This window comes from Pinus tabuliformis, chromosome 2_2 (assembly GCF_031772625.1).
Source record: "Pinus tabuliformis cultivar Carrire ecotype Pingquan chromosome 2_2, CPIR1, whole genome shotgun sequence".
In the NCBI taxonomy this organism is placed as follows: Eukaryota; Viridiplantae; Streptophyta; class Pinopsida; order Pinales; family Pinaceae; genus Pinus; species Pinus tabuliformis.
In genome coordinates this window covers 304,420,183-304,433,575 of record NC_142300.1, presented here as the reverse complement: position 1 = coordinate 304,433,575, position 13,393 = coordinate 304,420,183, and the positions used below count along the sequence as shown (strand labels likewise).

Here is a 13,393-nt window from a genome sequence, read left to right as displayed (position 1 = left end):
TAAACTAGTTTGTTTTAATTTCTTTTTCTTTTTTTTTCCCGGTTTTTGCTAATGCGTTTTTTTTAATTTCTCTGTTTTTTTTTTTCCAAATTCTTTTTTGATTTGTGAGATAATTTTTTTTTAACTTTTTTATTTTTTATTTTTGTTAATTTTCTATTTTTTTTTTAATCTAGTTTGTTTTTAATTTTTTTCTTTTATTTTTCTATTTTTACCTACTTAATTTTTAGTTTAATTTAAATGTTTTTTTTTTTTTTGTTTTTTTTTTGTATTTTTTTTTTCTTTTGCCAATTTTTTGATGGTTTACAAGATAATTTTTTTTTTTTTTTTCACTATTTATTTCTTTATAATTTATTATTTTTTTTAGTTTTTTAATTTTTACCATTAATCTTTTTTTTTTACATTTTTATGATTGATATATATATATATTTTATTTTTTTTTAAGTTTTATATTTTTATTTTGTGTTTTGTTTTTATTATATATCTTAATTTATGTTTTGTTAATTTTTTAAACTTTTTTTTTATTTGTGTTTTTTCAATGTTTTAATTTTTTAATTTTTTTTAATTTTATGTTTTCATTATTTTTTTAAAATTTAATGTTTTTCGGGGTCATGGTAAAATATTTTACGCCATTATTTCGAAATGTTGAAATTTTACTTTCGAAAAAAAAAAAGTGTTCTTCCAGAATTAACACTATTCGTTTTGAGGGTGTTTTTTGGATAATTTTTGTGCAAAAAATTGGTTTTCACCGCCATTTTTAAAACATGTTGAAAATTTACCCAAGAAAAAAAAAAGTGTTATTCCAGCATCAACACTTTTCATTTTCAGCACTGTTTTTGATGTTTTTTTGGGGTTTTTTGGCCAGAGTTCCCGTTTTGAGTTTATAGTTCCCGTTTCAAAGTTTACATTGTTAAAATATAACTTAGAAGAAAATGATAAGCTCTTATGCTTTCAAGATAGTACTAAGATCTTGGATGATATTCTTAGTAGTCAAAGGTCTCCTGCTATCAAAACTGATCTTGGTTTTCATGAATCTGTTGAAGGTGAATCTAGTTCACAAAATAAGACAAGGAACTCTAATGCACAATCTGAAATACTCAACAAGGAGATGAGAGGTCAATCCCATCAACAACCAAGGAAAAAATTCTTCAAATAAAATCTTTTACTCCTCCGGTGAATAATGTTGAATGTTATGTATGTCATAATCTTGGACATGTTGCAGCCAGATGCAGAAGTAGAATGGTTCAAAACCATCACACAAAAAGATCTTCAAATTCCACGTACTTTAAGGGATATTGTTTTTCTTGCAATATGTTTGGTCACAAAGCTATTGATTGCTACAGAAGGAATATGAAACATGTAAGATGTTATGCATGTAACAAGCCTGGACATATAGCAAAGGAATGCAGGAACAAAGTACAGGCACCATACCAAAAGGAGAAAACATCATCACACTTGAAGATATGGAATAAGAAGGAAGTATTGTCAGAAAGATGTGGCATAGCACAATGTATAGACATAACAGAGTCAGAGAAAGCTGAAAGTGTAAAACTTCAGTGTTCTCAATCTCATACACAAGTTTCATAAAGAGAAGTTGCGTATATACGCGAGTTAGACAATGAACAGTCGCGTATATGTCAGTTTGAGAAAAGCAGTGGGACATGCTCAGGAAAAGGGTCTGATATGATTCAGTCCATTATTTGCCTTGTTTGATAATGGTTACAATCTGCTAAGGATGTGTGGAAATGTCTTGATACTTGTAATATTTTTAGAAGTGTTTTGATTCTAACTTGTTGATGATGATGCCTTGATACTTCTTGCTGATATATGCGTGATCAGATCTAACAGTAAACAAGATGGCACAGGTTCAAGGGGAGCTTATACTTTTTTAATGCATTGTTGACATTATGGTTACTAGTCCTTGGTGATGATGCTTATATGGCTAAATGATACATCTTGCTATGATATGGTTATGAGTTTTCCATGATAAAATCTCATATGATTATTGGCGTTACATAGTTGGTGTTTAGATCATATTTGTGGTTGATTCTCTGATGATGCATATATGGTGCTTACATGGTGATCTTCATAAGGATAAGGAGAAGTACAAAGCTTGAATACACAATTTCATTACTTGATGATGAGTCACTCATATGCTGTTGTCGACATATAATACAGTGATGATGCAGGATTGCTATAGTTCTTGGTGTTCACATGGATGAGGATTGTTGATGTTGTTGATATCAAAAAGTCTTGACAAAAGATCTTGAGCTCAAGATACATAGTGCTATATATAGTATGCTGGATACATGGATGATTACTCAAAGTTGCATTGTTGGAAACATGATGATGATGAGTTCTTACCCATATGATGACAGGTTGATACTTACATATGTTGATTGATACAGATGAGGGATGTCCCCGAGTGATGATACATGGGTGATATATAAGATCATGCAGATCTTGATGTTGATGAGATGGCTATGGTGTCTTTCGCATATGATATAATGTGAATGATTTTATAATGCTCAAGATCAAGAGGATGAATTGATATATATATGCAGACATATCTTGTCACAGGTTGATGCTCTCTACACTAATGGACATATACAGGTTGCTGGTCTAGATGCTGTTGACAGATGCTTATGGAGCAGATCATACACTGTGTATGATAGTTGGTGATGACTATCATGATCTTATTTAGATGTTTGGTCCTTGTTATAAATGTCATGTAAAGGTCATATCAAGACTCATGATGTAATAGTTTGTCTCTATCTATTGTAGTCATTTGGTGAATCCCTTTTGGTCATATGATGTAATTTGTACCCCCACTATGCATGGGAAGGATGATGTAATATTTCAGTTATGTACAAACATTTGGTATCTGGTGTATCCCCACTGGATTGGGAGATGGATGTATGTATGAGTTTTTGGTGATAGGAAGGTCATTTATGATAGAGTCATGTTCTTCTTGTAGAACATCTTTTTGCAGACCTTTCTTACAGTCAAGGGGAGCATGAACAGAACACTTCAGCAGAGCAGAGATTTCAGCATGTACTCAGAGGAGTATGGACAGATTAGTACACCTTGCCATATACAAAGGGGGAGCTCATTCAGAGATTTCAACAGGTACTCAGGGGGAGTATGTCTATCAAGGAAAGAGAATATCTTGGTCCGCCCTTTGCCCTTGATGTCAAAGGGGGAGAGTGATTTGGTGTTGTTGCCATCAAGTCCAAAGGGGGAGATTGTTGGCATTATGATGCATGTGTTGTACTTGAGGGAAACCCACTTGTAGAAGAACAAATCACTTATATATAACTAGGTGAATCTACAGAAGAGATATCAGATGTGACAAAATACATGGGATGCAGGACAGCTCAAAGGAATCAGTTCAGATGTAATGAACAATGACAACTCATTAAGATGACAATTCTCAGTATGACAAGTTAGCTTTGCCATCAAGTCCAAAGGGGGAGATTGTTGGCATTATGATACATGTGTTGTCCTTGATGGCAACTTGCTACGATGACAGATCACAGTTCAGGCTCACAGAATGAAGAAAAAGAGATATACGCAGGTTCCCCTTGATAAAGCCATGTATACACGCGAGATAAATGACCAAAAGGTGCGTATATGTATACACGCACTTTCATGCAAGGGAAGGCGTGTACATTGGGTTTTGGTCCATGGTATTTAGTCCTTGGTATTTGGACCTATGGTTTTGGACCATGGTATCTCGTCCGAAGTGTTGAACCCAAGTATTGGGTCTCTGGTATTGGTTCTAAATGGTTTTGGACCATGGTATTGAGTAAGGCCTAATACTATAAAAGGAGAAGAAGATCATTAGGCAAATGCATTCAGAAAGTCTTGAATATCTGATGAAGTATGAGATCCAGTATGCAGGTTATGGATTCATGATGCCTTGCTTGATCTGAGCTAAGGAGGAATCTCAGTAGTTGATGGAGAACAAGGTCTGATGATAGATCAGGATCTATTGGCTTGGAATGAATCATCTCTATATGATTTGATCTTGATCTGTATACTAACGCATGTAATGTTCTGTAAATATTATGATCTGGGTATAACTCAAGTTTGGAATAGCTGCAAATCATGAATGAATATTTATAGATGTATACGCTGGTTGACTATGATAAAAGCGTGTACATACGTAGGTTAGATACATCTAAGTAGCGTATACCATATGAGCTATGATGTTTGAAGTTACAGGTGGTTCTAGTTGTTGATAAGTTCTGATGACTGTTTACTAGTGTCAGTATTCTGCATATTCAGTTTGGTTGATTGTGTTTAGCTTCAGTGTTGATGGATGAGATCTAATAATGGATCAGGATCATAATGACTTATCTTTATGTGATATGATGGACTAGATCTGGTTGCTTACACACATTTTATCCTTGTATATATCATTTGGGTATGTCTGAAGTCAGGAAGTGTAGCGAAGTTATAAGTAAGTGATTAATGACATATACGCTGGTTCGCTTTGGTGAAGTTGTGTATACACACTGGTTCGGCTCTTCCAAGTAGCGTATGAACTCTAATGCATGATTTCTGATGATACAGTTAGATCTGAACGTTGTTGCAGAGTTCTGTGTTCTGCTCTGTGATCTGGTGACTGCAATTTGTGGACAGGGTTTCAGTGATTCAGTATTGGGTGATTCAGAGATTGATGATGCTAGTGTTGATTGATTGTGTGCTTCAATGATATTGATGGGTCCAGTATGAAAATTGGATGGAATGTGGCCTTTAGATTATGGTGTTGTGCTTCAGGAGTATCTAGTTTGAAAATTTATGAAACGTGGTACCTGGAGGAAGAAAGAGAAGGTTGTAGCCTTTTGTAGGTCCGCACCCACGTACTAGTACATCAGCGAGTACAATCGCTAAGGGGGTGGTAGCACCCTTCCAGTAGCAGTTGGAAAACAAGTGAAGGTTGGAGAATTCAGTAGGCCGGAATCTACGTACTAGTAAAAGGATCGGCTAGTACAAGAGATAAGGGGGTTGCAGCTCCCTTCCAGGAGAAGCTGGAGAATGAGCGAAGGTTGTAGCCTTCTGTAGGTAGTAGCCTGCGTACTAGTATAAGACTGCACTAGTGCAGAAATATTGTAAAAAGAAGTTCCTTATTAAAAGAAGATAGAGACGACTTGCAGCAGGTGGTTTTCACCCACATTTGGTTTCCACCTTATATCATGGTGTTCATGTGTGTTTCTTATGTGTGATGATCTGTTCTATTTTACTACTCCTGTTTACTGTTCATATGGTTAATAATGTTCTAATGCACTCATTAAGGATCAACTAATTGAATCATAAGTTTACTGGATATACGCTTGTTGCATTACACATAGTTGCGTATACACGCAGTTTGCTTTAACTGAAGTAGCATATATGAATCTTAATATGGAAATGAAAAAGGTATATTGATTTGATAATACTGATTCACCCCCCCAACCCCCCCCCCCCCACCCAGTATTATTTCCAATAGACCCTACAATGGCAGTGTCAGTTTTCCGAAAATATGTAAGAGTAAAACAAGCAGAATGATAACCTGCAAGGCAGGCATAGGTATTGGGCCGAGACATTGACGAAAAGAATGGGGCAACCCTCTCTCTTCGCAGTTTCTTAGCTAGGATTTCAAAGAGGGTTCTTCCTATTAATACTATACATTGGCGCTTATTGGCCTCTAAAAAGTACATAAATATCTCATAATTAGCAGAAATCAAGAGGTCGAACTAAAATCACGCACACAACAAATTCCTTGGCAGTTACCAAGTATACCTTTGTATAAAAAAATAAAAATAAAATTAAAATCAAGTGTTCTACTAGCACGCGTGAGAATGAAACAGGTAGTGACCTACAGAAACTACCATAATTATATATATATATATATATATATATATATGTATATATATATATATAGATATATATGTATATATATATATACATATATATATATATATATATATATATATATATATATATATATATATATATATAAAGCAGTATTACTCTTTCAGTAGCAAAAAGTGAATAAATTTCACACAATTAGTATGCATAAGAGAACACAGCGCTTGGGAACTCAAGTATTTAAAAAAAAAACAACAAAAAAACATCATAACTCAACCATGATATTTGTACAGAGAAACTCAAATTTGTATATTAAACCATGGCAGTCTAGAGCATGTTTGCAAGGTACAAGAGCGCATCAAAGGAAGAAGAAAAAGACTAAATCCAGTGATCATGTATGACAATTCAAAAACCTCGTATTAAACTTCCATAGTCCACATACATATTCTCCAGTTCACTAAACAAAGTTCGCAACAATTTACCTGAGCAATAGAAATTACATTGAATATTATGGACCATTGTAAAGAAAAAAAAAAACATTATTTTATATATTTCGAAATAAACACAACAAGCCTAGACTATCAAAGCCATATGAGGTATCATGCCATCAAGGTTGTTACAGTGAAGTTGAAAGCCAATAAGAAACATCGAGGAGGAGCAAAGGTGCTCCTGTGAACTAGCATCACCTAGAAATACTCATATAGAAGCTAACCGACCTGGAAAAAAAGAGACCATGGCAGTGAAGTGTTAGGAAGATGAGTGTAGCCGAAAATGAATACCTCAAACCGAATCTAAGAGGGTTTTGGGTACCTGCGAATAATAGACACCGACAACAACAAAACCATGGCATCTGGAGCAAAATTTAGCCCAGAAAATTAGAAATCCTAGGAACAAAATTAAATGACAGAGTAAACCCAACAAAAATAGAGCAAGTATAGTAACAATTACCTGAAGAGCGCAGGGAGAACGCCGAGCGGAAATATGTGGCAAACATCTACACAAATGGAGTCCAGATGAACACATATTAGCATGAGTTCAGTCTAATTTCCATAAATCTAATGTCATAAAACCCCATAGGAGCGAGGTAAATTACCTGTGAGTCGTGGATGCGTGTACAAAGCCTTCATCGCCAGCTTAGACAAAGTATTCGGCTATAGGAATCAGAGAGTAACCTTGTAGGCAAATGAGAAGTCCAACTTGCATCTTTGTCATAGAGTCAATTGAACCATTCGCTAGAGATAGATAAGGGGGGAAAATGCTAAGAATAAATCAGCGTGTCAAAACCCTCAAATGGAAAGTAAACCACAAACCCCATTTACCTAAAACCATTCGCTCGATTCAAAACTAGGTTTCCATGAGAGAATGGGTCAAGAAAATGATGGAAACCCACTACAAAGATGCACCTGGAAGAAATCATATGCTTCTAGAACAAGAAAATTGGGGTAACACTTTCTTTAACAGAGCAAACAACTAGCACACTGAACCAAGGGACACGATGGAAGGTGGAGAGACTCCTACAAGCCACATATGAAGCATTGAGGGTGACAAGAAAAGGGATCTGCCCACTTGAGGGTGCAAACCAGACATGCAGGTCCAAACCCCCCTAGAGCGCGACGCAGTGACATTGAAACTAGAAATGGTGTGAGAGGAACTTCAATTAGGGTTTTAGGATGGTATAATGAGCCCGCACTGTTACATCTCAGTCCCACAATCATGACCATCAAATATGACTCCATCCAAGTTAAACGAACCCTATGTCACCTCACCAGCCACAAGAACCTCATGAGGTGGCAAAGGTGTATTTACAGACGCATCGACACGTGTGCTCAACCCTTATGGCTATGGAAACTTAGGGTTTAAATAAAAACATACATTAATCATTTTCTGCCACCTAGATTATCATGGTTACACCTTAGTAGTATACAAATAATAGGTTCAACCTTGAATAATGTCAACTATAAGGAAGGGCATAATATTATCCTAACCCCCAAGTCAAATATTGATGTCCAACGTGACATTGAACCCCTTGGTGATAAAGCTTGAATGACTCTTAATAATGGTGCTTATACATGTAAATGTAATAATGAAGGTCATATAGAATGCATTTAGATAATGGAAACTTGGCAACAAATAATTCATGGAACTACATATGTATACATGAGAAAACAAAATGTGGGTGTGGAAGGAGATATGATGAGCAAACTCCAAAGGAGACATGGTTCCCTAATTTGAGGTTCATTGATGTGCATGTATATTTTATTTTATTGTACGCATATTTTTAGATTTTTAGATTTTAGATATTTAATAAAATTTCATTGTCTTTTGTGACAAGCTAATTATGGCATTCATTAATTATTAAAGTGATCTTGTATTTGTGAATAGGGCATCTACTTTTATGTGTTATGTTCTCGAATAGATCAAAACATGGTATTACTACAAGAATTATATTATCTTGTAATCAAATTAAAAATTGTGATATGCACTTCCACAATTACAAATCATAGTAGACAATAGTTCAAGAAGTAGTTTTCTTTGTATATATTGTTTACCATCTAGTTTAGATTTGCTTAAGAAGAATAGTTTAAGAAAAACTATTCTAAATAAAGTTACCTAAACTTTGTAAATGCACTAAGATTAAAAAAATTGTGTTAACACTTCATAAGTTTAGAAGCCTTGGGATGATATAAAGATGTAATAGAATTTATAAAACATATAAATTGGTTGACAAAGGGTCTAGTTGTTATTTCCATGCTTAGTTACTACTAACATCAACTTCATAAGTTTAGAAACCTTGGGATGATATATAAATGTAATAGAATTTATAAAACATATAAATTGATTGACAAAAGGTCTAGTTGTTATTTCCATGCTTAGTTACTACTAACATATATCATCAAAGAACTACAAAATCCATGCAGCAAGATCTTTCCCAAAGAGGCCCATCGTTCTTTTACAAATTTCCAAATAAGGTGATCTATGTTGAGTACGTGTTATATTCCTTGCATGACTAGCCCCATGTGTAATTCATTGCATTAAGCATAATGGGAGGGTCGTAAGTGGGGTGATAACATCCACTTTTTTTGGGGGGGAAGGGGGTGGCGTTTGGTTTGCATCCATTTTGGTGGTTTTTGACACACCATTTTATCTTTTAGAAATTTTATGGTGCACAGTGATTCAACCCATGCTTTTGTAATTCTAGTTAAAGAACTATGGCTATATTCTAATCCTAGGTTAATGGAGTGGCATTTATAGATATTGTGAGATATACATATTGTCTTGTAACATTATACAAAGATATATACTAAATATATATATGGTTTTCCCAGATTGAGTTCTAGGATAAATCCTTTATGTTAATGTTTGAGTGTTGTTGCATCTTTTCTATTATTATTAAGAATCTATTTGCAACAAATAATTGTAAAGGGTTAACTTTGACATTTAGTATCAAAGTAGTTTGGCTTCAAGGGACACCTTTTTGGCTAAGGTTTTGGATTGCAATTATGGAAAACCTTATCGTGGTGAGAGATCAATGCTATTAATTCTTATGGTGAAAGGAAATGACGAGTAGTTCAAAGATATAGATTGAGAAATTCATTGAGTAGATTTTGAGTTATGAAAGCCCAAAATGGAATATCTTTTGGTAGAGAAAGATTAGTGGATCATTGTGGATGTGGTACTGTAGTGATAGGGATGTCAATATAAGGTTGTGCCAAGTTGGATCAAAGGGAAAATAACACAATATGATTGTGTCTCTTAGATTCACTATTACTAAATGGAATCAAGAGAAGCTATAGAAAAAGTACTGTGAAACACAATAGGAGTTTGTATTAATTTAAGTCCGTAGTGAATTTTTTTTCTTATAAGAGAAATTATGTAACATGAGTACAAAAGATGGGTAGTTGACTTGACATAGCCAAACAAAAACCAAAATATACAATGTCTAGTCCAAACCACTAGGCATTTAGAACCACATTAAACCAAGATATCAACATAAATGTAGCAAATAAGAGAAGCTTGTGCATGTGAGATTGTAACATGAAAATGACTTCAAAAAACTTACACACCTATGGAAAAGGGGATAAACAAACAAAAACAAGTCGTTAATATTAAATGGAACTTACCCATTATCTCCCATGCTAACATAAAACCATGATAAAGAAAATAATGGCATGTCAATTTCAATGAAGTTATAACAACACTAATAAAGAGAATAATTTTCCACACCCACATTCACATCGTGGCTCTAACACCATGTCCTATTCCCCGTTGGACTTCCGCAACAATGAAGACCTACCACTTAATTCGCCACACAGATTTTCATCTTTGAATGTAATTCTCTCCATAATCAAACTACACCCACTTCTAATTTCGTTGTTGATTACCCATTAAAAGATAGTACACACTAGTTCGCTTTATCAATAAATTTTGGATGGAGAAGTCTAAATGTTTACGAGATTTTGGCCCATCAGTTTATGTGAAGTTATACACTTCCAAAACCGTGAACTTTATTAATTTTCGTAGTTATTATATATAATTTTAATCAATTTTTTAAAATAAATTAAATTTTTATATCTATAAATTTCAATCATTTATTTAAAATTTTTAATTTGAAATGATAAATAATATAAAGAAAAAGCAAAATCGAAATCTTGACATGATTCAAAAGTTTGCTCCTTCGAAGATAATAAAGGTGGCTTTGAGCATTTTGTATCATCATAAATGTTGTTGATAAATGGGTAATTATTTTTCATCATTATTTTTTTTATATAATTTTTTTTTATTATTTTTATATAATTTTATTTTATTATTATTATTTAAATAGGTAATTTGTAAAATAAGGTTTATTTTTCATTAAGTTTTAGGTTTAAATTTATGGAGAGGGATTGAAAATGAGAATCAATTGTAAAATTGTATTTTTTTACGATTTATTATGCCTAGAGACGCTCTACAACTAAGCATAAGGATAATGTGTAGATGTAATGTAAGAAAGTTTGTAAACATTTTTACATGTAGGCTTACTTTATATTAATATGTTCAATTTATAATAAGTAAATTGGTAAACATTTACATGTTGATTAAAATTAATATAAAGCCCAAGAGAGATGTAGTGTCCTTAAAAAATTAAAAGCAATCAGAATAACAAAATTCAAATTTGTTAAATTGTAATTTTGTTTTATTTTAATAAAAATACAAATAACGTTTTAGTGCTTGATTTTAAACTTTTGTGATCCATACTTATTTTGATAATATCTTTAGGATTAATCACATCACAAATTGCTAGTTTTGATAATGTCTTTCCGATTAATCACATCATCAATTCCAAACTTATGATGTGATTAATCCCAAAGAGATTATCAAAACAATTTTTTAGATAAAAAAACCATAATATACATATTATTTTAAAATATATAAGTAGAAACAATAAGTTAAGATCCATTTTATCTTATAAAATAGAATAATGATTATGTAACCATACTTAAATTTAATTAATAAGCACACAAACTTACAATAGAACAATATGTTTAACCATGGATATTTACGCCCACTTTTCCATAGATATTATTAACTTATAAATAGGTTTTGTTACAATACCATGACTCATCAATACAACAGGCTCAAAAACCCATTTCTCATTTCACACTCAAAATATTTTATAAATATTTTATTTGAATTTTATTTTATTTTATAACATTTTTTTATTAAATTTAAAAGAAAAAATATTATAATTACTTTTGAAATGTATCTACACCTCTAATACATGAAAATGTATAAGATATAAATAGTAGCTATAAATTAAGATCCATGTCACCATATGAATTAAAATAATAATTTTGTAACCATATTTAAATTTCATTAATAAGCACAAAAAAACTTAATACTTTAAGTATGGGGGTTTAGGCAGTGCATTATATTAGATATCATTTTGGGATTCAACTGCGTTAAGTAAGTCATTCAAGTATGACCATTTCCAAGAGAGGTAGTCATAACTAACTAATTTCTCATGATTTTTTTAATAGTTCACTTAGCACTCATTGCATCGGGTGATGCTCATAGGGGTGAAGAAGTGGGATTGAAAACTCCACAATTAAGTGCGCTTGAGCCAAAGGCGATCTGAGATGGGTGACCTCCCAAGAAGTCCTAGTTACAGATGGGTGACCTCCCGGGAAGTCCTGGTTACCGGGTGCAAGCCCCGGAAGTGAAGAATGACACTATGTGATTCATTTCACTAGTTTTAATCCCATTTCTTCACCCCTGTGAGCATCACCCGATGCAATGAGTGCTAAGTGAACTATTCAAAAAATCATGAGAAATTAGTCAGTTACTACTACCTCTCATAGAAATGGTCATACATGAATGACTTACTTAACGCAATTGAATTCCAAAATGATATCTAACTTAATACTTATCATATAACAAGATTTTTAACCATGGATATTCATGACCATTTTACCATGTATATTATTAACCATACCATACCATGGGTCAATACGATGACTCATTAATACCACATTCCCCAAAACCATCCCTCATTTCACAATCGAAATAATACTTACAATTAACAAGATTTTTAACCATGGATAATCACCCCACTTTACCATGGATATTATTAACCATACCATAACATGGGCCAATACAATGGCTCATCAATACCACATGCCTTAAATTCATTCTCATTTCACAATCAATATATTTTATAATTTTTTTTTTTTTAATGTCCAGTTATATTATGTTATCTAAACATTTTGACCCAATCAAATTACATAAAGATAAAAAAATAAAATTATTAATTAAAACATTTTGACTAGTAAAATTACATAAAAATAAAAATTAAACGAGCCTACATCCATCTTAACTCCCGATCTATCAAGTTCGGAGAGGGATCAAATCTCTAGAGGTGCAAACCTTTCTTCAAGTTTTGCACTCATAAAAAAGGTTTACACCTTGAGAGATTTGATTCCTCTTGATGCTTAATAGATCCAGAATTAAGATGGATCTACCTTGAGAAATTTGATCTCTTTTGGTGCTTAATAGATCCAAAATTAAAATAAATCTAAACTCAAATAAGACTGGCACAATATTACTAACAATATCTTACAATTAAAACAATTAGATTTCAAAATTTTAATTTTTTACTTTAATTTGTTATTAAAAAAGATTACATCTAAGACTTTATTAAAATTTTATTTAACACTTAATAATTATGATAATTAATTAATTCTAATATCAATAAAATGAAAAAATTATTAATTCATTTGTTGCATTAAATTTAAATTTATGTAAAATTAATTTTTTTTTTTAATATATTATGTGATATAAATAATTTCATGACGCCAATTTTAAAGATAAATGTTCGAAATGATTTGTTTATGTTTGATTCCATCTTTGGTATGTAATTGATCTTAAATTAATCTAATATATTTTTCATTCATTTACAGATGGTTAAAAAAACCTAAGCTTCTAAAAGTTCTGTAAAGTTATAAAATTAATTCGGCTGTATTTTAAAATTTTGGAGCTTGATTGCTACTTCCTGCGATATCCC

The 13,393-nt window shown here is 32.4% G+C and overlaps 1 long non-coding RNA gene across 1 annotated transcript; it reads right to left on the bottom strand.

Moving 5' to 3' along the window:
* Window positions 1-6,386: 6,386 nt before the first annotated feature.
* Window positions 6,387-7,537, bottom strand: LOC149192507 (uncharacterized). Its single transcript, XR_016254886.1, has 3 exons — window positions 6,947-7,537; window positions 6,802-6,847; window positions 6,387-6,703 (listed from the first exon to the last, which is right to left on the bottom strand). It is a non-coding gene; the product is annotated as an uncharacterized LOC149192507 (long non-coding RNA).
* Window positions 7,538-13,393: the final 5,856 nt, after the last annotated feature.